Consider the following 24189-nt stretch of genomic DNA (forward strand, 5'->3'; position numbering starts at 1 on the left):
TTTACATAAATAATGTCATGCTTTCTGTAGTGTTCTGCAATTTGCAGCTTTTAATGAACAATATGTCTTTGAGGTCTTTCCATAAGACTATTTATATGGTCTTTTCCATATAAATCTACTTCATTCTTTTTTTTTTTTTTTTTTTGAGAAAGATTAGCCCTGAGCTAACATCTGCTGCTAATCCTCCTCTTTTTGCTGAGGAAGGCTGGCCCTGACCTAACATCCTGCCCATCTTCCTCCACTTTATACGTGGGATGACTACCACAGCATGGCCTGCCAAGCGGTGCCATGTCCACCCCTGGGAGCTGAACCAGTGAACCCTGGGCCACCGAAGCAGAACATGTGCACTTAACCGCTGCGCCACTGGGCTGGCCCCTACCTCCTTTTTTTATTGCTACGTTGTATTCCACGGATGTGCGGAGATTTAACCAGTCTCCCTTATGATGGCTATTTGGGTTGTTTCCATTTTTTTTTCTATTTTAAACATTATAATAAACATTCTTTGTGCACACACTTGAGTAATTCTCTAGGACAGATGGAACCAGAACAGACCTCCAGAAATGAATTGCTGGCTGAAAGGCATGGACTTTTCATAAAGATAGATACTGCCAAATTGCCATCCCCAAAAAAGTGGTGTTAGTGTACCATCACTGTTTACAAGAGAATCTATTTCTCCACCTTGCCTATGGACAATCTTGAATTTTTTACCACTGTTTTGCAAAAACATAGTATCTTTCTGTCTATTATAATTTATATTTCCTCAAGAACTCAGTGGGGGTTGAGCAAATTTGTTAGCCACCTGCCGTTCATCTCCTCCATTTTTTCTCATTAAGATTGCCTTAGGTGTTTCCTTTAACAAATACGTGCATGCGTAATTACAGAAAGATGTGGGTTATTTGAGGGGGTTGAAATGGAGACGTTTCTCTCCGGGACCTGACCCCTCACGTTAGGTGTGGTGTCTGTGTTTGGGGTCTGGACTGTGGCGGGACCTGAATTTGGGAAGCTTACAGTTGTTAATGAGTAAATGTGATGGCTTTTAATGACTGAGTTCTCTTTGATTTTTGAGACTTTATGATGTCCAGTCAAGTTTTACTATTCGCTCATATCCCTTTTTACAAGGCCTGCTTCTAAACTACAGTCAGCTGGTCAACCGAAACTTGAGCGTTGTTCATCCGTGTTCATGTGGTTTTCATTCATCCACAGAAACACCAAAGGCTTTGCTAAGGTCTTCTCACCATCAAGGGCGGATCTAAAGATGTCGTTCGCCTGGGTACCTTTGATCCTGTCACTCATCAGCATTCCCTCTGAGCAGGATGTGTTTTCATGCTCTTCACCCCTTGACTTCCAATACACGTTTTGACCTTTACCTAGGCCCTCCACTTCCCCATTCCCACCAACCACAAGCAGTCTAGAATCCACCCTAGGTCTCAGCACAGCAGAAGGCTTGAGAAACCCCTTGGGCCCAGAGGCCTGGGTGGAGCTGCCAGCAACAGCTGGTCTCTGTTAGGTTCTGCTTGTCGGTCTTCTCTCGGAAGAGCCACGTCTCTGCTTCACTGTTCTCTGCTGGCCACACCCATGCTGCTTGCCTTCTACCCCCTCCTACTCCAGCCCAGCTATTTACCCCCTACCTTCTCCCTCCTGTTCGCAACCTGATCCTGCAGCCTTCTCTGCCTACCAGGAGATCAAATTGTGGGTGTGGGCAGTGGACAGTGGGCAGTGTCTGCAATTGAGCCCAAGCACCCCTAGGAAACCCAACAGCTACTCACCCCTGTGTGCTCTTTCCTAGGTCCCCACCCTGAAAATGTGCTGGCATTGACCAGCTGAATGCTTCAGGATCCGGTCACTGGTATGTTTTCGAGTTCTCATCTGCTGTCCTTGTGTCCTGAACCTGTTTGTCCAGGTGAGTGCTGTTTACCTTACATGGTAAGACTTTGAAAACGAGAGAGAGAGAGAGAGAGAGAGAGAGAGAGAGACTAGTTCTATGTATGCAATTCTCTTTACACAGTGCTTAGCCCAGAACCATAAGCAATTAGGTACTTAATAAATGCTTCCTGGTGCTATACTACTACAGGAAATTGTTTCCTCAGTTATGTATTTCTTGGGCTTTCTTGAACTTAACTCTTGAACTGGGTGGAAGGTAGGTGGAGTAGGAGCAGAATGGCGTCATTATTTTTTAAAACTTTTTCCAGGAGTTGAATTGCTAATTTGCAAATGCATGGTTCCTTAGAGGGTCTGATTTGATGCATAGTTCTGGAAATGGAAATCGTATTTACAGAACCAGGTCACGTTGAGTCCCAGAATGAGTTGCTATGCACAGATCTAACAAACGTGAGTGAGATCATCCCCTTCTGGGCATCATGTTGTTGCAGATCTGTTTTGGAGATTTGTCATCCCAAACCAAATAAAATATGAAGGGCAAGAGTCTTTCTCCATCCGTGTGCCCTCCCAGTGGGGCATCCCTGGGGCTTCTCTCAAGTCAGTATGTGGGCAGGGCACCTTGCTTTATGTCAGATTTTTCTTTATAAGCAGTAAATTTCTATCATTTAAAGAATTGTCTAGAATTACACAATTGAAAGAATTGTGTAAGTTTATACAATTTAAAGAATTTTTTAAAAGTGTGACACACAGGGGCTGGCCCCGTGGCCGAGTGGTTAAGTTCGTGCGCTCCGCTGCAGGCGGCCCAGTGTTTCGTCGGTTCTAATCCTGGGCGCGGACATGGCACTGCTCGTCAGACCACGCTGAGGCAGCGTCCCACATGCCACAACTAGAGGAACCCACAACGAAGAATACACAACTATGTACCGGGGGGCTTTGGGGAGAAAAAGGAAAAAATAAAATCTTAAAAAAAAAAAAAAGTGTGACACACATTTGCTGGGGAGTGATGTGGGTATATATATTGTCTTAATTGAAGACTAGATAAACATTTTAGGGGAGGTATATAAGGTTTAGAATCAGAAAAAGGTATGAGTTTTTATTTTTTGCTGTTTGTTTCAGTTTAGGCAATTTAATCTTTCTAAGCTTCACATTTCTCACAATAAAACAGGTGTAATAACATTGAAAAAACAAAAGTGTGAGTAGACGAATGCCTCACCTCCTGTAGCTTTGTGGCCTCCCTCACATGGCACTATCAGAGTGTCATCTTGACAATTATATCGGATCTGTTTGATAAGACCTGGTCTGGGGACTCAGGGGTTCTAACCCCAGCCCGACCCAGGGACTCACTTTGCGACATGGAGACCATTGGTTTCCTTGTTCAAGTTGCAGAGTTGTCAAGTGTGAGTCAGACGAAACGGTTGCTGCATGAATGCAGACTAGAAAGTGAGCCCCGTGTTTAAAGGATTTGCCTCCAGACTGCATGTCATAGCTAAAAAAAAAGAGCTGAGGACTTCCTGCCTCATGGTCTAGTGCCCAGGCCAGACGTTTGGTGAAAGAGGAAGTAGAAGGACCCAGCTCCAAGAAACTGTCTGCTCTTGCAAGCGACCGATGGGTCAGCATCAAGGGCCTTTCCCTGGCTACGTTGTGAAGATGGTGTCTTCCTGGCTCCATGTGTCAGTAACCTTCCGGTGGGGACCAGGCACACGGCCACTCAGGACCTGGATGTTGGTAGAAGCTCGTGCCAGCCTCTCCACTGCTTACACCCATGTGCCACTTCCTGGGCTCTTCCATCAGAGCGAGCCAGGTGGGCTTTCGCGGAAGGACACCTTTGGAGGATAGGATGGGTCAGGACCCGCCTTGAGCCTGTTGTGAACAGAGCTGGAATAGGGACTTGAAGTGGAAGAGAGAGAGAGACGTGTGATGGTAGAGGGCTAGAAAAAAAAAGGCCAAGAGAAAGAAAGTGGGCTCTCTTGTCCCATTTAACTGAATTTTATTTCGAACTTCTTTTCCTGTCGCTTGTTCCAGGCTGTCCCTCCCTCTCTGCTTCTTGGTGTTCTGACTGCTCACTTTGGCAGGTCTCATCTCCTTGTTAGCTTTGCCCTGTTGTTGCCTTGATCCACGCCTTTTTTTTTTGCCCTCCTGCTGGTTCCTACAGTATCCAGAACATAATTTAGACATAGTACTCTTCTCAAGAATTGGGTGAAAAGTCCTATTTTTTAATAGAGAGCATATTTTTTTCCTTTCTCTTAAAAAAACCTCTATCTCCCTCTGATTTCTCCAAGTCTGATTGTCCGTTTCCTTTTCCACAGATTTCTTCCTTTTCCCGGTTTCTTCTTACCATGAGTTGTTTTTTTGTAACAGCTTTATTGAGATGTAATTCACATACCATACAATTCACCCATTTAAAGTATACAATGCAAGGGTTTGCAATGTATTCACAGAGATGTGTATTTATCACCACAGGCAATTTGAGATCATTTTCATCTCCCAGAAAGAAATCCTGGGGCCGGCCCGTGGCCAAGTGCTTAATTTCTGCGCTCAGGGTTTCGCTGGTTCGGATGCTGGGTGCGTACATGGCACAGCTCATCAGGCCAAGCTGAGGCAGCATCTCACGTGCCACAACTAGAAGGACCCACAACTAAAATACACAACTATGTATTGGTGGGATTTGGGGAGGAAAAAAAAAAGAAATCCCGCACCCATTAGCAGTCACTTCCCCTTCCCTCCCCCAGCCCTTGGCAACCACTATTCTATATTCTGTCTCTATGGATTTGCCTATTCTTGCCATTTCATACAAATAGGATCATCCTGTAGTATTTGGACTTCTGTGACTGGCTTCTGTCGCTTAGCCCAGTGTTTTCAAGGCTCATCCATGTCGTAGTATGTATCAGTACCTCGCTCTTTTCAATTGCTGATACCCAGAGAGTCCATGTGGCCATGTGGCACAGATGAGGGTAGAGGCACGAGTCAGATGTGATGAGAGGGAAGACACATCATGAGGAGAGGTGTGCAAAGTGATAGATATCGAAATCAATGTGGCGCCTCTGCCAAAAATAGTGCTGAAATCGTGTTGAGCATCATTAAATACGTGCTGTCAGGAGATATGACAGAATCTCCAGAATTGAGGAGAGGCCCAGTCCAGAAAATTCTTTCCCTGAAAAATCTCAATTCTCCCTCTAGTCTTTCTGTGTAAAAGACCAGCATCCTCCTGCATGGAACAGTACGCCCGTAAGGTGTCCCATGTCTGGTAGTTAAGTTCCAGTCTTGGTCAAGAAGGAGAGAATCGATTTCTTTTTTGGGAATTTGAAAGGGCCCCCATGAGAAAGCATTAGGCCATAGCTAGACTGAGTTGGCTTTTTGAAATAAAAAAGATGTTGTCAAGTCAGGAGAGATGAAAAAGGCCCACGACATCGATAAGAGAGAGCTTGGAGACCAGCTGGCATCGAAGCCTGATGCCATAGCGAGATGGAGAGCCAGCAGGCCCAGGAGCTGGGAGACAATTTCGGGAGGTATGTGTGGTGAGGGACTCAAAGAAATGGTGTCTTGAATTTCCTTCCTTACCTTGGCAGAGGTCAGAAACCTCTCAGAAACTCACACTGTAAACCGGCTTAAGATATTACAACGGAAACAGCTGACCGTGCTTGCAGTCAAGATTGATAAGCCATTGGCATGAATATGAACCATAAGCTAAGAAAGGACTATATGAGCAGGATGGGAAAGTTCCCCTCTTGCAAAAATATCTCAAAAGTTGTATTAATAGTTACAAAATCCATTAAAGTTGAATGTAATTAACTTGATTAATGTGGCTTCAAAACATTAATATAGAAAAAGAGAAAGGCCATTTGAAAGCTCTGAGATGGCTGACACTGGGATATTTTGAGGTTGGATGGGAAAGAAAGAAGAAAATTCACGGTCTGGTTTACCATGCTCCACTGTCAGGTGATATGCTGCTCTGAATTCTGAAATTCTGAGACTCAAGCTCGTCCTGGAGAGCTCTCATCTGTCTGTCGTGTTCTCTAAAGCTTTTACTTGGTGCTCCTTATGCTCCTGGAGTGTTATGGAGTTCACAGCAACAGTCGTTTTATTTTCAAGAACACATTATTGTAACCACGACCATACTGTATTCAGAACTCATTCATTCATTCATTCAAATACAGAATGAGCAGATATTACTGCCTGGGGGATTAAGCGGGGTACTGGGGACAAAGCCTTGAATAAAATAGTCATGGCCCTGGCTATGGACTGAACGTGTCCCCCTAAACTTCATAAGTAGAAGTCCTAACCCTTAGTGTGATGGTATTAGGAGGTAGGGCCTCTGGGGTGGGAGCAGGTCATGAGGGTGGAGCTCTCATGAGTGAGATTAGTGCCCTATAAAGGGGACCCTCACCCCCTCTGCCACAAAAGGACACTATGAAAAGACATTTGTCTATCGAAGCGGGTCCTTACTAAACACTGCATCTGCCAGGGCCTTGATCTTGGACTGCCAGACTCCAGAACTGCGAGACATGAGTGCTTGCTGTTTATAAGCCACCCAGTCTGTGGCATTCTGTAATAGCAGCCTAAGTGGGCCTGCCCTTGGAGCTTTCAGAGCCTGGGAGAACTCGGCCTTACACGTGGATTTAGCTATACTTGCAGGAAGTGCTGTGAAGACGCTAAAGGGGTCTCCCAGCGGACACCACCTGATTGGAAAACTGATTTTACCCTTTGATGAGCAAGACTTGGGTTCTGGGTCAGGCTCAGGGTGCCTGAGTCTTTCTTCCCTTACAATGAGTTCTCAGCCTTCTTGCAAATAAACTTCTCTCAGGCCACCCAACCAGTTCTCCAGACCTGCCTAGGAATATGCCGTCATAGGACAAGGTCATAGTCTGAACTTAAGCCGAGATATCTGTTGTGTGTTTGATAGGAATTTAAAAAGTTGTCTCTTTTTCTTTTTTTTTTTTGAGGAAGATTAGCCCTGAACTAACATCCACCACAAATCCTCCCCTTTTTGCTGAGGAAAACTGGCCCTGAGCTAACATCTGTATCCATCTTCCTCTACTTTATATGTGGGACGCCTACCACAGCATGGCTTGATAAGCAGTGCATGGGTCTGCGCCCGAGATCCAAACTGGTGAACCCTGGGCCGCCGAAGCAGAGTGTGCAGACTTAACCGCTACACCACAAGGCAAGCCCCTCTTTTTCTTTTTTTGATTGTGGTATAAAATATATAACATGAAAGTTGCCATCTTGACCATTTTTATGTGTACAGTTCGGTAGCACTAAGTACACTCATACGGTTGTGCAACCATCACGACTATCCATCTTTCAAACTTTTTCATCTTCCCAAACTGAAACTCTGCCGCTTAAGCCAAATTCCACATTCTCCCCTTTGCCCTAGTCCCTGGTAACCTCCATTCTACTTTCTGTCTCTACGCATTTGACTGCTCTAGATATCTCATGGAAGTGGAATCATAAATCATACAGTATTCATCTTTTTGTGACTGGCTGATTTCACTTCACGTAACGTCTTCAAGGCTCATCCATGTTGCAGCTGTGTCAGAAATTTGCACGTGTTTTTTTAAAAATTAGGGATATTTACCAGGCCACTTCCCCACTGTATTGTCAAGGTCCCTGCAAGAAATACATGGTTTTGGATATTGACGTGGAGATTGAGCAGAATTTATTGAAGGGACTATTTATAAGGATGTGGGTGGGGTTTAAGGAAACCAACAGCGGGTGGTGAAGCCCCCTAGAGCTAGCAACAGTAGGGTACTGTCACCACTCCAAGTCCTGAAGGGACAAGGGGAGGTGATGATTAGCAGAACCTGGTGGGACAATTGTAGATGCAGATAAGATGACCAAAGAGGAGCTGAAGCCTTGGGAAGCAGGGAGAATAGACCCCCACGTCCCTCTTCCTCCACCTCCCAATCTTCTGCCCTTGCTTTGCACTGCCCAACCCAACCAGGAGCCTAGAGGGCAAGATTGGTCCTCCCGGGCACAGAGCATGGCGGGAAAGGATGGAAATTGGATCTGGAGAAGCAAATAGTATACCCAGCATTCTTGCTTTCTACAAGGAGTTAAGGGTGGGGTGACTAGGAATGCAAAATGAGGAACCTGAGAACAGGGGTGGGCTGCGTTTCTCTAAGGGAGAAAGGGCGTGGGAGATATTTGGAAGGAAAAATAGGTCTGGAAGAAGACGGGGAGAATGAAGACAAAGTGGAGAGATTTGACAGTCCAGTGAGGAATGCTGGGAAGAAACTTTAGGAAGAAGAGACGTCTAAAGAGGATTAACTATGTGAGGAGCTAAAACTTCCTTCTCAGTGTCCTCAAGGGACTTTAGTAAAGATGCACTTTATTTTCAAGGCTTCTGTAGAATTTTGAATGTAACACTATGTTAAAGCACAGTTAGGAACAAGGAAGTCCAGTATGACCTCGTGTGGGAGGCAGAATCATGGCCCCCAAACACGTCTACATCCCAATGCCCAGAACCTGTGAGTACCTTGGGTTACATGGAAATGGGGAATTAAGTTTGCAGATAGAATAAGGTTGCTAATCAGCCGACCTTGAAATAAGAAGATTATCCTGGGCGTCTGGGTGGGCCCCTGTAAACACAAGGGTTCTTAACTGGGGAAGAGGAAGGCGGAGGAGTCCATGTCAGAGTGACATGATGTGAGGAAGACTTGACCCGCCATTGCTGGCCTTGAACATGGAAGTGGGCCACAAGCCAGGGAATGCGGCAGCCTCTAGAAGCTGGAAAAACCCTTGCAACACCCTGATTTTAGCCCAGTAAGTCCCATGTCAGACTTCTACCTTCAGAAATGTGAGATAATAAAGTTGCACTATTTAAGCCGCTGAGTTTGTAGTAATTTGTTACAGCAACCATAGGAAACTAATACACGTGGGTTTTATGAGTTTGGGGCAAAGTTAGCTAAATTTTGGATTGAAAAATGCAGCTGTTTCTAATTACCTTAAATACCATATTTAGAGCTAAACCTGTAAACCTTACTGATGAGAGCTTCAATTAAACTATTCAACTTCTCACCCCAGCTAAGGCAGGGGCCAGGCCTTCCCACCTGCTGTCAGTGCTGTGCTACTAGTCCTTTTATCTTCGTTCCCGTGTATCTGTAATCCTGATTCCTTGATCAATAGAAAGCCTGTGATTCTCATTTCGCATCTTTATTGGCCTCCTTTTAGAGCCCAGTGCTGTGGCCCGTTTCTGAGCCCCCACAGCGTGTTTTTAGGGTTCTCCCTACAGGAAGGTTAACATTCAATCCATCAAGCAAGGTTTTATTATTCTTTGAGGCCATTTTTTTTTTGCCAGCACGAACTCTCATTTCAGTCTTGTTGGACACACGAACACAGCAAACTCATGGCAGGATGGATTAAACAGACGATACCCACAGAACAAACCCTCTGATCTCAGGCACCTCCAGGAGGTACGCTTCTCTTTGTCAGCATTTCCACAGTTGAAGGAGGTGCTTTCAGGCACTGCTGGCAAGAGTACAAAGCAGTTCAATAACTCAAGAGGGGAATTTAGCAGGATTTAATAAAACAACATCAAATGGGTCTCACTGGGCTGAAATCAAGGTGTCAGCAGGGCTGTGTTCCCTTTGATCCAGCAATCCAGCTTAGATTAATTTAGTCTGAAGAAACCCCGCCCCTCTGCCCAAATGCAAAACAATATATGAAAAAGGTTACTGATTGTGGAATTTCTTATAATAGGAAAATCTTGAAAACAACCGAAGTTCCCAACCATAAGAGACTGGTTGAATCAAGCCTGGAGAAGCCACATAATGGAGTATTATGCAGCCATAAAAAAGAGTGATGGAATTGCTGTGAACTGATATGAAAGGATTTCCCAGCTATATTGTTAAGTGAAAAAAGCAATATGGGAAAGAATATATAAAGCATGTTATCATTTGTGTGAAATAAGTGGAGGGTGGGAATAAGAAGGTGTGTGTGTATGTGTTTACTTGTTTTTGCAAGAAGCACAGGAAAGATAAACCAGAAACAAATGAAAATAATTACCCATTGGGCATATGTGGGAACAGAGTGGAAAGAATAGGGATGCGAATGTCATGATATCTGAGTATGTCTTTATATGCAGTTTTGACTATTTTTTTTAAGATTTTTAAAAAATGTTTCCTTTTTCTGCCAGAGCCCCCTGGTACATAGTTGTGTATTTTTAGTTGTGGGTCCTTCCAGTTGTGGCATGTGGGACGCTGCCCCAGCGTGGCCCAACAAGTGGTGCCATGTCCACACCCAGGACTCGAACTGGCGAAACCCCAGGCCTCCGAAGCAGAGCGTGTGAACTTAACCACTCGGCCATGGGGCTGGCCCCTGCAGGTTTGACTTTTGAACCACATAAATGTTTTAAATATTCAAAAAATTAAATCCAATCAAAGATGACTTTTTAAAAACCCTTAAAATTGAATGCAAGCAGAAGCAAAGGAATTTAAGTGGTTAGCAGATTGATGGCAAACAACACAGAGATAAGAATTCCAAGTAACTTTTGACCCCTGTACTCTGACTAGTGGCATATATTCTAAGGGAAAAAAGACCTGCAGGAGGCTTATGAATTGGGCTTGTCATTGATAGTCATATTAGTGTCATCAGGCTGAAACTCTTTTGTGTATGTCGTAGGATACGGCAAATGAGTAAACTCACTGATAGTGTGGGGTGACCTAAGGCTCTCACTGTGGGAGGAGGGAGGGAACACTCGATGGAGAAATGCTATCCTCCTGGATTAGAATTGGAGGTATCCGTAGGAATATACGATTTTCCAGCTGTATCCAATGTCAAAGATAAAGTGGGACATTCATTAAAGGTGTGAAGACAGATTTTATTCACTACCTCCTGACAATAGGGAAAAGAGCTGAGCTCCGTTCTAATTTGCACAGAGTAACTGGGTATTTTAAAGGGAGAATGAAGGAGTCGAGATGGGGAGATGGAGGGGCTCAGTGAATAATTACAAAGGGTAGGTCAGTGTAGACGTGATGAGGCCAGCTGGGTCTGCTGGCTGTCAATGATGGAAGTTAGGATTCTTTCTTCCACGGAGACCAGGAGACGGGGCCCTACCCTTCCTGATGATTATGTTTCAAAGGAATGGCTTTCAGGGCCTTGAGAAAGATAGGCTTGAGTTGTGGGAGGTACATATATATCTCAAAGTTTCAGAGGAAGGATTCACAATTATAAGCCGTTTTTAGCGAATGCTCTAAGAAAAGGTGGTCAGCAGCCTATCTCAGGTGTAGGCTGGAACAAACATTAAAGTCTCCTGGTGCTGCTGAGCTTTCCAGGCAGGCATTTAAGGGAGGGGCTGGGGTCATCCTAGGGACATGGCCTTATGCTCCTTGAAGCCATGCTGGAATTTGGTCATCTCTTAGCGTAGAGGTTTGGACGGAGTCATTACCTGCACTTCTCAGCCTTGAAAGTGCCATGCAGTCATATCACCCCAGCACCATCAGACACGTTAGTACTCAAATCTTGGTTTCTAAGTACCATTTCCTTCCAAAAGGAACAAGCCTCCTTGGATAAATTGGTTGATTCCAGACCAAGGATAGGGAATGCATTTGGAACATCTTCTTGCGCCACAAAGCACGGCAGTGCTCAAAGACCAATGGGCAGGGCAGGCTACATAATTTGTAGGGCCAAGGGCAAAATGAAAATGCAGGGGCCCTTGTTGGAAAATTACTAAGGATGTCAAGACAGCAACAGCAGAGTGTTGAACCATGCAAGAGTCTTGTGCAACTGCATGGATCACACGCCCAGGAAGCTGGCCCTGGTAATGGAAGACAGGTTAAAGGTTCAGAGCAGCCAGCTTGAAGAGGCTCCTGCTGGCTAATTTTGGACCATTTGAGCACTAAAAATAATAATATTAATAGTGGCAATGGATTATAAAACACGGAATTACAAAAGAACCCATGTGTGTATAGTGATACTAAAAAGGTGTGTGTGCAGAGGAGGGAAAATTTTGTGAAGAAGGCCAGGTAATAAATGTAGACAGAATGATAGAATTAGAAAAATTACCATTTTTGTAGCCACCAATGTAATAATAATGCTAAAACCATTGGGTTAAAGATTGTTGGTGAACAGGATATTCACACTATTTATGAAGTCTCCTTTCATCACCCCATAGGTTACCTATTAATTACAAATGGGAAAAGATGCCTTTCTAATAGAGAGATCTGGCAGAAACTGTCGTAACCAAGTGATCGGCTTAGCGTGACCGATAATGAGGCAGGATGGTATCCTCTTCATGTGGTGCAATGAAAAGTACACCATGCAGTATTTTGCCCAAAATACTTAACTTGAATCTAATCACAAGAAAACAAGCAAACAGATATGGGTTGTGGGGCATTCTACAAGGCAACTGGCCTAAACTCTTCAAAAATGTCGTGAAAGAAAAAAAGAAAAAGACAGGGAGCTTTTCTGGATAAAAAGATGCTAAGGAGATGTGAGAAATATGTGAACTGTGTGACCCTTGATTGTCCTGGACTGGAAAAGAGCACGAAAGACATTTAGGGGGTGACTCCGGTAATTGGGGTTTGGACTGCCCGTTAGATAATGCTGTTGAATCAGTGTTAAATTTCTTGGGCGTGATGATGGTATTGGCAATGATTATGGTTACGGTTGTGTGGGAGAATGTCTTTGTTCTTAGAAAATACATGCAGAAGATTTTAGGGTGACATGCCCTGATTTGTGCAACTTAGTCTCAAATGAAAGGGAGAAAGAGGGAGAGTGGAGAGAGAAAGGAGGAAAAGGGAGTAGGGGAGAGGGAGAGAGAGAGAAGGGGAGAAGTGAGAGAGGGGCATAGAGAGGGAGCAAACTGTTGACAATTTTTTGAATCTGGGTGAGGAACACACAGCTATTCTTGTACTATTCTTTCCCTTTTCTGTAGGAGAGAGATTTTTTTTAAATAAAAAGTTGGGGGGAAAGTTTTCCTAGTTAAAGTCACATGTTGAGGAGGAACACAGTTGCATATCCAGGGCAGAAAGCCTCTCCGGTTGATTGACAGGACCTCGGAAGCAGCAGAAACCACCTGGCACTTCAGCATCATTCTTGTTGTCTCCCGGTCTGTGTGCACAGCACATTCAGTCGTGGTGAGCAGAGCAGAGCTGAGAGCTGACAGCCGTGTAAGATCAGCACCTATCCCCAGCGTGGCCAAACCAGAAGAGCCGAGAGGGGACTGGGAGACCAGCTGGCCAGGATCTAGCTTCCTCTGGGCCATGAGAAAGCAGGAAGTCGGGTGCCAGTTCAGGCTCAGATAACTTCTTTGGGTCTTATTTGAAAATTGGTGAAAATATTCTGTTCTGCTTATGCAGCAGAGATCAAATAAGATAACGTGTGAAACAAACGTTCTTATTTCACAGATTTATCTTATTATTTTACAGATTATCTCATTATATTTTACTTTATAGATTTGTATTCTGGAAATATAGATGACTTGTTTCATATATGAGCTGTTGCTGATGTCCTTGCTGTTTGTAGTTCTATTATAGTTTGTGTCCTATAAACACAAAACTTGTCATCATTCTGTTTCACACAATTCCTGTCAAAAAAAAAAAAAAAAGGTCTCTACTGCATTACTGAGTACTCCTGATGGGAGAGGACTTTTTTTCTGACTGGGTTTCAGTGAGAACGGATTGCACGTTTCAAACTTGTTTTTCCTCCACTCCCTGTGTCCTTTCAGGGCTGGGTGCAGTAGAACATGCTCACATTGTGACATGCCTTCTCGGTGAGTCAGCCTAATGGACAGCAGCGATGTCCCTGGAAGCTGTTCCCACACCAGGGTGGTTAGCAATAACCATACACCTAAGTGACTGTCAACAACATGGATACACCCCGCCAAACCCAACAAGGGGCATTGCTACCTCAACTTCCCCTTAGCTGGAATCCGAAATGCGGCAGCCATTCCAGGGGTATCCGTGCAAGGGGAAGTACAATAGAGGGAAATTCCAAGAGGAAGGAGACAATAGTCTTCACTGATCATGGTTGAAATATGTTACTTAAAAAAAAAAAAAGGAGAGAGACAGATGGAGACCAAGAGAGACAAAGAGAGACAAAGATGGAGAAAGGGACAGAGAGAGAGAGAAGGAAGGAAAGAAAGAAAGATGACCCAAGACAAATTGCCAGGGCCCCTTCCAGGGCTTTGTAAGGGGCAGGTACAAGTAGGGGCGGGGGGCTCAGTGTGGGCTCCTTAGCGTCATGAGCAATCTGCCTCTGGGGTCACTGTCAGTGTTTGTTACATTGAAGGGGAGGTGGGGATGTCCGGCAGGCAGTTGGAGACTTGGGTCTGAAGAGCTGACGGACGGTGATGTAGAGATTAGGGAGTCATTTCACGATCATAGCTGCCGGAGCGGACGAGTGCCCCCGGTGAAAGCGCAGAGAGGAAGAAGAAAAGAGGACAGAATCTTGGGTGACGCCTGTATCTCCTTGTGAGGAGTAGAAGAGATAGCTATAAAGTCTTGGGCCAAGACGCTGAGTGGAGCCAGCATGGGAGGGCTGTGAGGACTGGACACAACCAAGCCGATTTGTCACTTATAATGGAAAGATTTTTGATGACACATACATTTAAATATTTCAAGCCAGGTATAAACCTATGCTTATAGCTCTTATACAATTATAAAATGAAAACATATTAAGAACCAGCAAAACTACACAACTCATAAAATAGAAATTAACGTTCAGTATGACAGATGGTATTGTCTTGCTGAAATAAAATCACTGCTATTGGCGTTAACAGTAGAAAAATCTATTTATAGGGTTGAGATTTCACTCCCAGTGTGGAGATCAGGCCTCTCCCAACACTGGCATGAGCTCTCGCAGCTTGAAATGTGTGTGATTGTATTTTTCACGTTAAAAGCAGAAGATCAAAAAGAAAAGGTAACCATAAATGGCTATGTGATTCTCTCCGAATTTAAATGCAGGTACCCAATAGCCCAGTGATTCTTCTTTGAATCTATCTTGCAGAAATTCTGGCAGATGTGCACAAAATTATATACAAAGATGTCCCTTGCCCCTTTGTTTGTGATACCCAAACACTGCAAATAACCTAACTGCACACCAATAGAGGAATAATCAGTTAAATTACATCTGGAATGTTCAGCAACTCCTAACGAGAATGAAGTTGATCTGTATAGAATGACATAAAATGAGCTCTAAAGTATATCGTTAAATGAAAATCTAAATCACAGAATAATGTAAATGGTATAGCTTTTAGGTTTTTAAAAACACTATACTGTGTGTGTGTAAATGCATGGAAATAGATAAGATATGGAATGATTGCTCTCAGACTCTTAACAGCAAATTCCTGTGGAACTTCGACTTTTCATTCTGCATACCACTGTCTTATCTGAATTTTTTACAATAAACATTCCTTTTGTGAGTACAGAGTACTCTAAATTATTACATTCAGTGATATTGGGAATGTCCTTGTACTCTTGGTGCCACTGAGGTTGCTACAGTCTTAATTTCCACTCAAAGGTGAGAATCAGTGGCACGTGTCTTATGTTTCCGGTTTGAGTAAGACAGAGTTAGGGAATGAAGGCAGGAAGCTGGGGTGGCAGAGGACAGTGTAACAGAAATGGGGAAATGCGTGTGGAGCATATTTCACATCTGGGCCTCAGTCACCTCAGCCCTGTGAGCTCTGCACTCCCTCAAGGACCCACCACCAGCTGGCCTGGAAACATCAGAAGCATCTCCAAGTCCAGAGATGGAAGTGGGGGCTCTGGGACCTACTAGATCCTGGAGATCATCAGTTTCCCTCTGGCTCCCTTGAAATCGAAGCTATGCTTCTACCAATATTTCCAGTTTAAAGTGGAGTCAGGTTGAGTGGTTAAGTTCACATGCTCTGCTTCTGCGGCCCAGGGTGTGCCAGTTCAGATCCTGGGGGTGGACCTATAAACTGCTCATCAGACCATGCTGTGGCGGCATCCCACATAGAAGAGCTAGAATGACCTACAACTAGGATGCACAACTATGTACTGGGGCTTTGGGGAGAAAAAACAAAAACAAAAAAAGAGGAAGATTGGCAAAGATGTTAGCTCAGGGCCAATCTTAAAAAAAAAAAGTGGAGTCGAAGATTTGAAGTATGACATATAATTTTAAATTGATTGGGCTGGAATGCATCCATTCTCTTACTCAAGCACACTTCCCCTTGTTGACTGGCGGCATTTTTGCCTTGGCAGCTCTTTGCCAGATAAAAGACATGGTAAGAGAGTAGGCCTCCTTCATTATCAGCCAACATAAGCTTGGAGTTGTGCTTCCAAAGTCCAAAAATGTGCAAACAATGGAGATGAAAGCGAGAGTAATAAATACGACTAAGGAAACTGACAGTTTGATTTATGTGTGAAGATAAGACAATAGAAATAAACACTACAGACATCTCAACAAATGGTAAATAAGATCCCAAGACTAAAGATGTGGAAACAACTAAAGAAAAAAAAAAGAGAGAAAAGAAAAGAAGTATATTTTCAAACACTTGCTTGATCACTTCTTGACCATCACCTAAGGAAAATATAAAATTGTTTATTTTGGGTTGTGTGGGAACTCAAATGACTCAAAAGGCCAAGATGCCCTTTGCCTGGGGTTTGTTACAAACAACGCTTGTTCAAGATGTGTAGAGCCTAAGACATTGTTTTTTTCCCACAAACCACCAACCACTTACTAAGGACAGGAAATGTACATTCAATGAATGACTACATCGAAAACACAATCCATAAAAGAACGGGAAAACCTTACTTATTTTCCTTTTGTATGGAATTAAATTGTTGGAAAAAAGCCAAGGAAGTGACACATCTCACCTCCTGTTTCTGGCTGAACAACCCTTAAATCATTGATAATTGTTTATCAAATTGTTTTGGATCTTAGCTACTATGGGTTAATTTCTTTATTTCCCAGCCAACCAATCTTAATTTTTTCATATTTCTGTAAGGAAATGAGATGCAGTGCCTTTACATAGATTGTAAATCTATGCTACTTTTTATTAAAACTAGTGAAAAAATATCCTTTGTAAGATCTACTTGAGCATTAGTTTGGCTTCCAGTATGCATGGGCTTCTGTTGGTTTTCAATATCTTTATTTAAGTGACTTCTATCCAACCAAGTCAAGGCAGAAAACAAATCTTTTATTTCTTTCATGTTTTTCTGAATGTACTTGACTTTTCACTTGACATAACAGAGTCTTAATTTCCTCATCTATAAAATGTAAGCATTTACTGTGAGCCATATGTATACTTTATACTGTATACACATGTATATAGATGAAGACACTTTTTAAATGGTACAGTGATAGAAAAATGCTAGCAACTTGGTTCCCAATTCAATTTATGAGGTTGAATATTTTTTCAGAAATCTAAGATAGGATAAGTTTGTTTATAAAAGAAAGCATGTGGAACCTAAGTCAGACGAGTAGAACGTGAAGCTAATTGAATGTATGGTTCTTAGACTCAAGATAGAGGTCTGAGCTGGAGAGAAGAGATTTGGCAGATATTAGTCTCTCTATGATAGTTGAAGCCAAAGGTGTGGATTAGGTCACATAAGGAGAGTGTGTAGGACTAGAAGAGATGAAGATGACCTGGGCTGAACATAATTAACAGTAGTTATTCAAGACAGAGGTCTCCAAGCTGGGATGAAGTATTTCTGGGGATGTGTGAACAGGTTCTAAGGGGTATATGGGCACGGGTGTTTTAAGGGAATCCATTTCTAGATCCGCAGCTTCCACTTCTAATCTGTCCTTCAGTTGTTCTGCCTGAGAACGTGCCTGTGATGGGAGTTGGGGAGTAGGGGACAGTGCTCCTTTCTTATCCTTTCACCCTTGCCTTTCTTCCACCTTCCAAAACAAAGGCACACCCTTCAGGGCACCATGTTGCATTATCCTGGAGGGTAAAAAAACCTCTAGGGCATCAAAGAAAGGGGCAATTGGAAATGTTGGTACATACTGGTTCTGAGAAAGCAAATGACTCTAGTGACTAAGTAAGAGATGCTTTACCAGCCAGTGGTCTCCAACTCTTTGCTCTCAACAGAATTGAAGTAGGACCTTATTAACTTGTCAGCTGGTAAGTTATCCCAAGTAGTTTGTGTTTACAGATCACTCTGTGATTTTTGGCATAACTCAAAAAGAGTTCAAAGATTTGGGAGACATTGCTATTAAAAAAAAAAACCTCCTTCCTTTCCCATCCATTTATTTACATGAATAAGGTTTCCCAAAGCTTACATCTGTAAAAACGAAAAACAGGAATAGAACTGATGCTGAACCCTGTCTCATTCCAGTGACAAGTAATATTACCAGCAGGTGACTGAACTAAGGGGAAAATATATTTATCTCCAGTCCCATAAATTACGAGATGCATTTCTGTCTTATCCATTTGGGCTGCTATAACAAAATACCACAGACTAGGTGGCTTATAAACAACAGAAATTTATTTCTCTCAGTTCTGGAGGCTGAGAAGTCTAAGATCAAGGCACCAACAGATTCTCTGGCTGGTGAGGGCCTGCTTCCTGGTTCATCGATGGCACCTTCTTCCTGTGTCCTCAAGTGAAGGGAGGGCTGAGGAGCTCTCTGGGGTCTCCTTTATAAGGACACTAATCCCATTCGTGAGGGCTCTACCCTCATGACATAATCCCCTCCCCAAAACCCTACCTCCAAATGCCATCTTATTGGGGGTTAGGATTTCAACATATGAATTTGGGGGAGACACAAACCTTCAGACCATGGCCATTTCCAATAAAAATTTATTTTTTAAGGTAAAACTGTTGTGACAGAAAGCAAATCAATGGTTGCCTGGGGTCAGGGACAAGAGTTGGGGATCTCCTGCCGAGGCAAGAGGGAACTCCTAGAGTTAAGGAAAGTTTTATATCTTGATCTTGATTGTAGTGTTGGTTATATAACTGAACATAATTTTCCAAACTCATCATTATACCTCAGTAAAGCTGAGGGAAAGGTTTACTTTTCTGTTTAATAATTATTTATCAAATTTATAATACTTGTGCTGTTTTGATCAGTTATGTACCAATAATCATTATAACAACAATTCAACACAAACTCTTTAACTCGTAGAGGCTTGTGCTTATGGGAAACACAGCAAATTTAAATTTAAACTTTTTTCCAGAGAAGTAAAAGAGTGATTGATCAGAGGCTGCATAGTATAAAATATATTAAGGTTAAATTCTGTGGGAAAGGAAATATGATATCAAAGGGAGAAAGAAACCGTATAAAACGCCAACTGTTAAAAAAGCGGTTGTTCAAATGTTTTAAAATATGGACCATAGTCGATTATAACAAATCACCATGTTTTGTAGATTTCATTAGATTTATTTAAAAGAATGATATAACAGTTTCATTTAAAAATATTGATATTTACAACATACTAGAAAATTCATTCTTTGCAACTATTCAGACTTAGGATAACAGTTTTTAAATGTCAACTTAAAAATGTACAGAGACAGTACATAATCTTTCAAAGCACTTTTAGGGATGGTAAAGAAAACCATTGTTCTGGGGATGGGCACAGCAAAGAGGACTAAGAAAGAATAACCAGAGAGAAAGAAGGAAAACTCAGAGAGGTGTTCACAGAAAGGAGAGGCATTCAAGGAGGGCAAATTGCTCTGAGCCCCAGGTTGCTCAAGCAAGGCAAGGGCCACCAACTAATCTGCTGAGGCTTTAATTCATGAGTGTGTGCGTCAGTGGGGGATGTTTTCACCTTTCCCCTGCCCAAGTTGGGATTTTGAGTTTGGAGATCAAAGATTCCCTTGCCCCTTTAGGGCTCAAAAAGAGTTGAATTGTTTGAGAGCAGAGGAAGGGCCCCAGGAGACTGCCGAGTTGGAAGTACACTAGTTACCAAGAGGGAGTGTCCAAAAGGATGGGAAAATGAATTGAGGCCCATGGACTATCAGAGCAGTGGGGCCCAAGGCCTTCCCCTGAGGACCCCAGGGCAGGTGGCAGGTGTGGTGTCTACCTAGAGGGCACCAGGTTTTCAAGTCTAGACAGCATCCCCTGTGCCTGGTTTAGACCAGAAGCAGGGGATATGCTCATCCCCAACGGAGGCGTATGGGCTGGACAAGAAGCACGTCAGTCCTGACTCTTATGAACCAAAGACCCCAGTCTCAGTGTTCTGTGCTGTCTAAAACCCTCTTGAATCTTGCATGACTCCGGACCTGGAAAGGAACCCCAATAATGGCTGAGATTGGATTTCGTCCCTACCCAGTGGGAAAAGAAGCTTAGAAACAGATTAATTTTTAGAGGGAAAAGCGTACAGATATAACATGTCTTAAAGTCTGCGTGTTGTTGCATATTAAAAGCCACTCCAGAAGGACTGAATAGTGTTGGGTTGGATTTGACAGCTAGGAGGTCATAGGTGCCATCTCAGCAGAGTGTGGGGCAAGATCTAGATTTTGCGGAATGAGGAATGAGTGGGAGGTGAGGAAGTGGAGAAAACATGTGTAGACTGCTATTCTGAGAAACTTAGCTATGAATAGAAGGTGAGATAAAGGCTGGAAGCTGGAGGGGGACACAGCCTAGAGGACTCTGCTATGAGGCCACCGACAGCAGTGTTGCAACATGCGTTCTTGCTGATTATTGCTCTCTCGTCCAACTTCTCTGGGCATCTTTTTTGTTGTTTCCTTGTTATATATAAAGGTGATTGTAAGATAAAGTGAGCTCCTGCAATAGATGAACCCCCAAATCTCAGTGCTTATCACAATTAAAGTTTTATTTCTTGTGAAGGTAAAAATTGAGTGTTCCTCCTGGGTGGTCACGTTCTCCAACAGACATACAGGGACCCAAGCTCATCCATCCATGTCATCTTCCACACTTGGCTTCCAAAGTTACTCTGGAAAGGGAAAATAGCATAGAGAATTGCCCATGGGAGGTTTATATGGACCAGTGTTAGACGTGGCGCACGTCCCTTCTGCCCAGTTTGGACAGAACTGTTTCATGAGCACACCTTACCGCGCAGGGGCTGGAAATGGAATGTGGCTGTGTGCTACGTTAGTAGACGGTCTGATGAATGTGCACTAGTGTCTGCCATGTTATTCTACCCACTCATTACTCTGACCCCCTTAGCCTGTATCTTAGCATCTCAGAACACACCCTCGGTTCAGAGTGGTGTCTTGACTAGGGTACTGCTTGGATTCCTATCCTAGCCTATTTCCAGCCTGATAGATTCAAGTGTCAGAGTTCCTTGTAGAGACTGTAAGGGAATCATCCCTGCTTATAAAGCAAGTCACAAAACCCCTAAATTCTTGGCTTGGGAAGTAGCAGAGGGAAAGTGTAGGGGGTTGAAGGTGCAACAAGCCCGGAAGCAAACAACTTCCCATGAAACATGGGCATTTCACTTATCCCTTGGGGTGCTCAGCTGTGATGGCCATAGTCACCACCATGCCCAAAGGGACTTTGTCTGTGAACATCCTACCCACAATGTAAACAAAACCCATCGTCATATAGCTGAGATAAGATGGCTACTAAATTCTAAGAAGACTACTAAGTTCTAAGGGAGGACACATGGGAATGTATAAAGGTATCGTGTGTAAACCAGAGGCTACGGGTCACACATAGCCACAGAATTACTCACTGCCCTCTCTCTCTTTTTTAAGTGCTGCCCCTCATGGCCATGACTTCTCAGTGTGGACCTGACTCGATACACTCTTCTGGACTTTGATATCCGACTCTTGGTCTCAGTGTTGTATTAGCTTCCCTTTCTGATGAACCATATTCTTGGTTTTGGTTCCCTGTATTAATTTCAAATGCAAATATAAAATCTTTAATGGTTTAAACTCTTTTGCTTTCCATTGAGAACACTTTTTTCGGGTAAGAATTTACCTGAGGACCCTGATAGCAACCAGAAAATCGTTCAGAGAACATGGAGTCAGAGTAAAGGGAGTTTAAGGGTTTTTAGTGATGGTTCATGCAGGCCATGATAGAATTTGGAAAATCACCCCTATAAGATGATGTAGTATACCTTTTTCTTGTAGAATTATTCACATCTACTAGGTGCAGCATTTCCCTTTGATGGGCAAGGTTGAGTAATGACAAATTCTTGCCATTTGATTCCTCTTTCTCAAGAATTCGTGTAGACTGCTACCTTTATATTTTTAGGACTTGTTTCCTATGTAGTGACAGCTTAGTTTGAATTGATTACATTTAGTCAAAGTGAGATTTAGAACATACTCTAAATTTCACAGTAATGCTTTGAGTAAGTTAATATCTCCCGATGGCCAGCCTCATTTTGTATTTTTTCGCTTAATTTTTTTGAATTGAGATATAACTCACAAAACATAAAATGTACCCTTTTAAAGTGAACAATTCAGTGGTTTTTAGTATATTTACAAGTCTGTGCAACCATCACAACTGTCTAAACCCAGAACATTTTCATCAGTTCGAAAAGAAACCCTGTAAAATTAGCAGTCACTCTCTATTCTCCTTCCCCGAGGCCCTGGTAACCACTTACTTTCTGTTTCTATGGATTTTCCTATTCTGGATATTTCATATAAATGGAATCATACAATAGGTGGCCTTTTGTATTTGGCTTCCTTCAATTAGCATAATGTGTTAGGTTTATCTGTGTTGTAGCATCTATCAGTACCTCATTCCTTTTTATGACTGAATAATATCCATTGTATGGATGTACCACATTTTGTTTATTGATTCATCCGTTGATGGACATTTGGGTTGTTTCCCCTTCTTGGCTATTATGAATGATGCTGCTGTGAACATTCATGTACAAATTTTTGTATGAACATGTGTTCTCGGCTGTCTTGTGTATATAACTAGAAGTGGAACTGCTAGATCATGTGATAACTGTATGTTTAACTTTTCGAGGAACTTCCAGACTGTTTTCCAAAGCCACTGCACTATTTTGTGTTTCCACCAGCAATGAACAAAAGTTCCAATTTCTCCACATCCTTGCCAACATTTGTTATTTTTGTTGTTTTGATTGTGGTTTTCATTTGCATTTCCCTAATGGCTAATGATTTTGAACATCTTTTCATGTGCTTTTTGGCTATTTTGGCCATTGGACAAATGTCTATCCAGGTCCTTTGTTCATTTTTCACTTGTCTTTATAAAAATTTTGGTTTTTTATTGTTGAGCTGTAAGGGTTCTTTATATATTGTTTTCTAGTGTTGTTCAAGTCTTATTTCCTTGTTGCTCTTGTATCTAGTTGTTCAATCATTACTAAAAATGGAATATTGAAGTCTTCAACCATCATTGTTGAATTGTCTATTTCTCCTTTGATTTCTGACAGCTTTTGCTTCATGTATTTTAGAGTTCTATTTTAGATGTATAAATGTTTATAATTGTTATATCTTCTTGATGGATTGACTCTTTTATCATTATAAAATAAATATCCTTCTTTGTTTCAAGTAACAATTTTTTTTTAAAGATTGACACCTGAGCTAACATCTGTTGCCAATCTTCTTCTTTTTTTTTCTTTTCCCCAAAGCCCTCCAGTACACAGTTGTATATTCTGGTTGTAGGTCCGTCTGGCTCTTCTATGTGGGAGGCCACCTCAGCCTAGCTTGATGAGTGGTGCTAGGTCCATGCCCAGGATCCAAACTGGCAAAACCCTGGGCTGCCGAAGTGGAGCACATGAACCCAACCACTTGGCTACAAGGCTGGCCCCTCAAGTAACAATTTTTGACTTCAAGTCTATTTTGTTGGATATTTCTATAGCCATTAAGCTCTCTTTTGGTTTATTTTTGTTTGTTTGTATGGTATATGTTTTTCCATTCTTTTACATGCAACCTATTTGTATCTTTGAATCTAAAAAGTGTGTCTCTGTAGACAACATATAGTTGGATTGTGTGTTTTTATCCATTGTCCCAGTCTTTGCCACCTTTTAATTGAAATGTTTAATCCATTTACATTTAATGTAATTATTAGTAAGGTAGGATTTACATCTGCCATTTTACTATTTGCCTTCTGTTTGTCTTATGCCTTTTCTGTTCCTCTATACCTCCCTTACCATCTTCTTTTTAAAGATATTTTGTAGTGTATGGTTTTAATTTCTTTGTTGTATCTTTTACTATATTTTTTAAGTTATTTTTTTGATGTTTGCCTGGTGGATTTTAGTTAAATTTTCACTTACAAAACTCTAGTTCAGAATAATACCAAATTAATTTCAATAGTATATAAAACCTTCACACTTATGTATCTGTTTCTTCCTCCTTCTTTTGTTTTGTTATTGTCATACAATCACATCTTTATATATTTTGCATTCCCATTAACACAGATTTAGAATTATTGGTTTAAGTAGTTGTCTTTTAAATTAGACAGGAGGAAAAAAGTTACAAACAAGAAATGCATGTATACTGCCTATATATTTACTCATTTAGTGGTCTT

General features: G+C 42.3%; 1 protein-coding gene across 5 annotated transcripts in view; it reads left to right on the plus strand.

The window, feature by feature from the left end:
* Window positions 1-24189, plus strand: part of USP6NL (USP6 N-terminal like) — a 256383-nt gene that overhangs the window by 51461 nt on the left and 180733 nt on the right. For 4 of the 5 annotated variants that reach the window (XM_070601422.1, XM_070601417.1, XM_070601419.1 and 1 more), the window contains one exon: window positions 1787-1900. The gene's annotated coding sequence lies outside the window, so the exon portion shown is untranslated. Of the gene's footprint in view, window positions 1-1399; window positions 1690-1786; window positions 1901-24189 lie in introns of those variants that run through there. The other variant, XM_070601416.1, reaches the window with a different exon arrangement.

Source organism: Equus przewalskii, chromosome 30 (genome assembly GCF_037783145.1).
Source record: "Equus przewalskii isolate Varuska chromosome 30, EquPr2, whole genome shotgun sequence".
Classification (NCBI taxonomy): domain Eukaryota; kingdom Metazoa; phylum Chordata; class Mammalia; order Perissodactyla; family Equidae; genus Equus; species Equus przewalskii.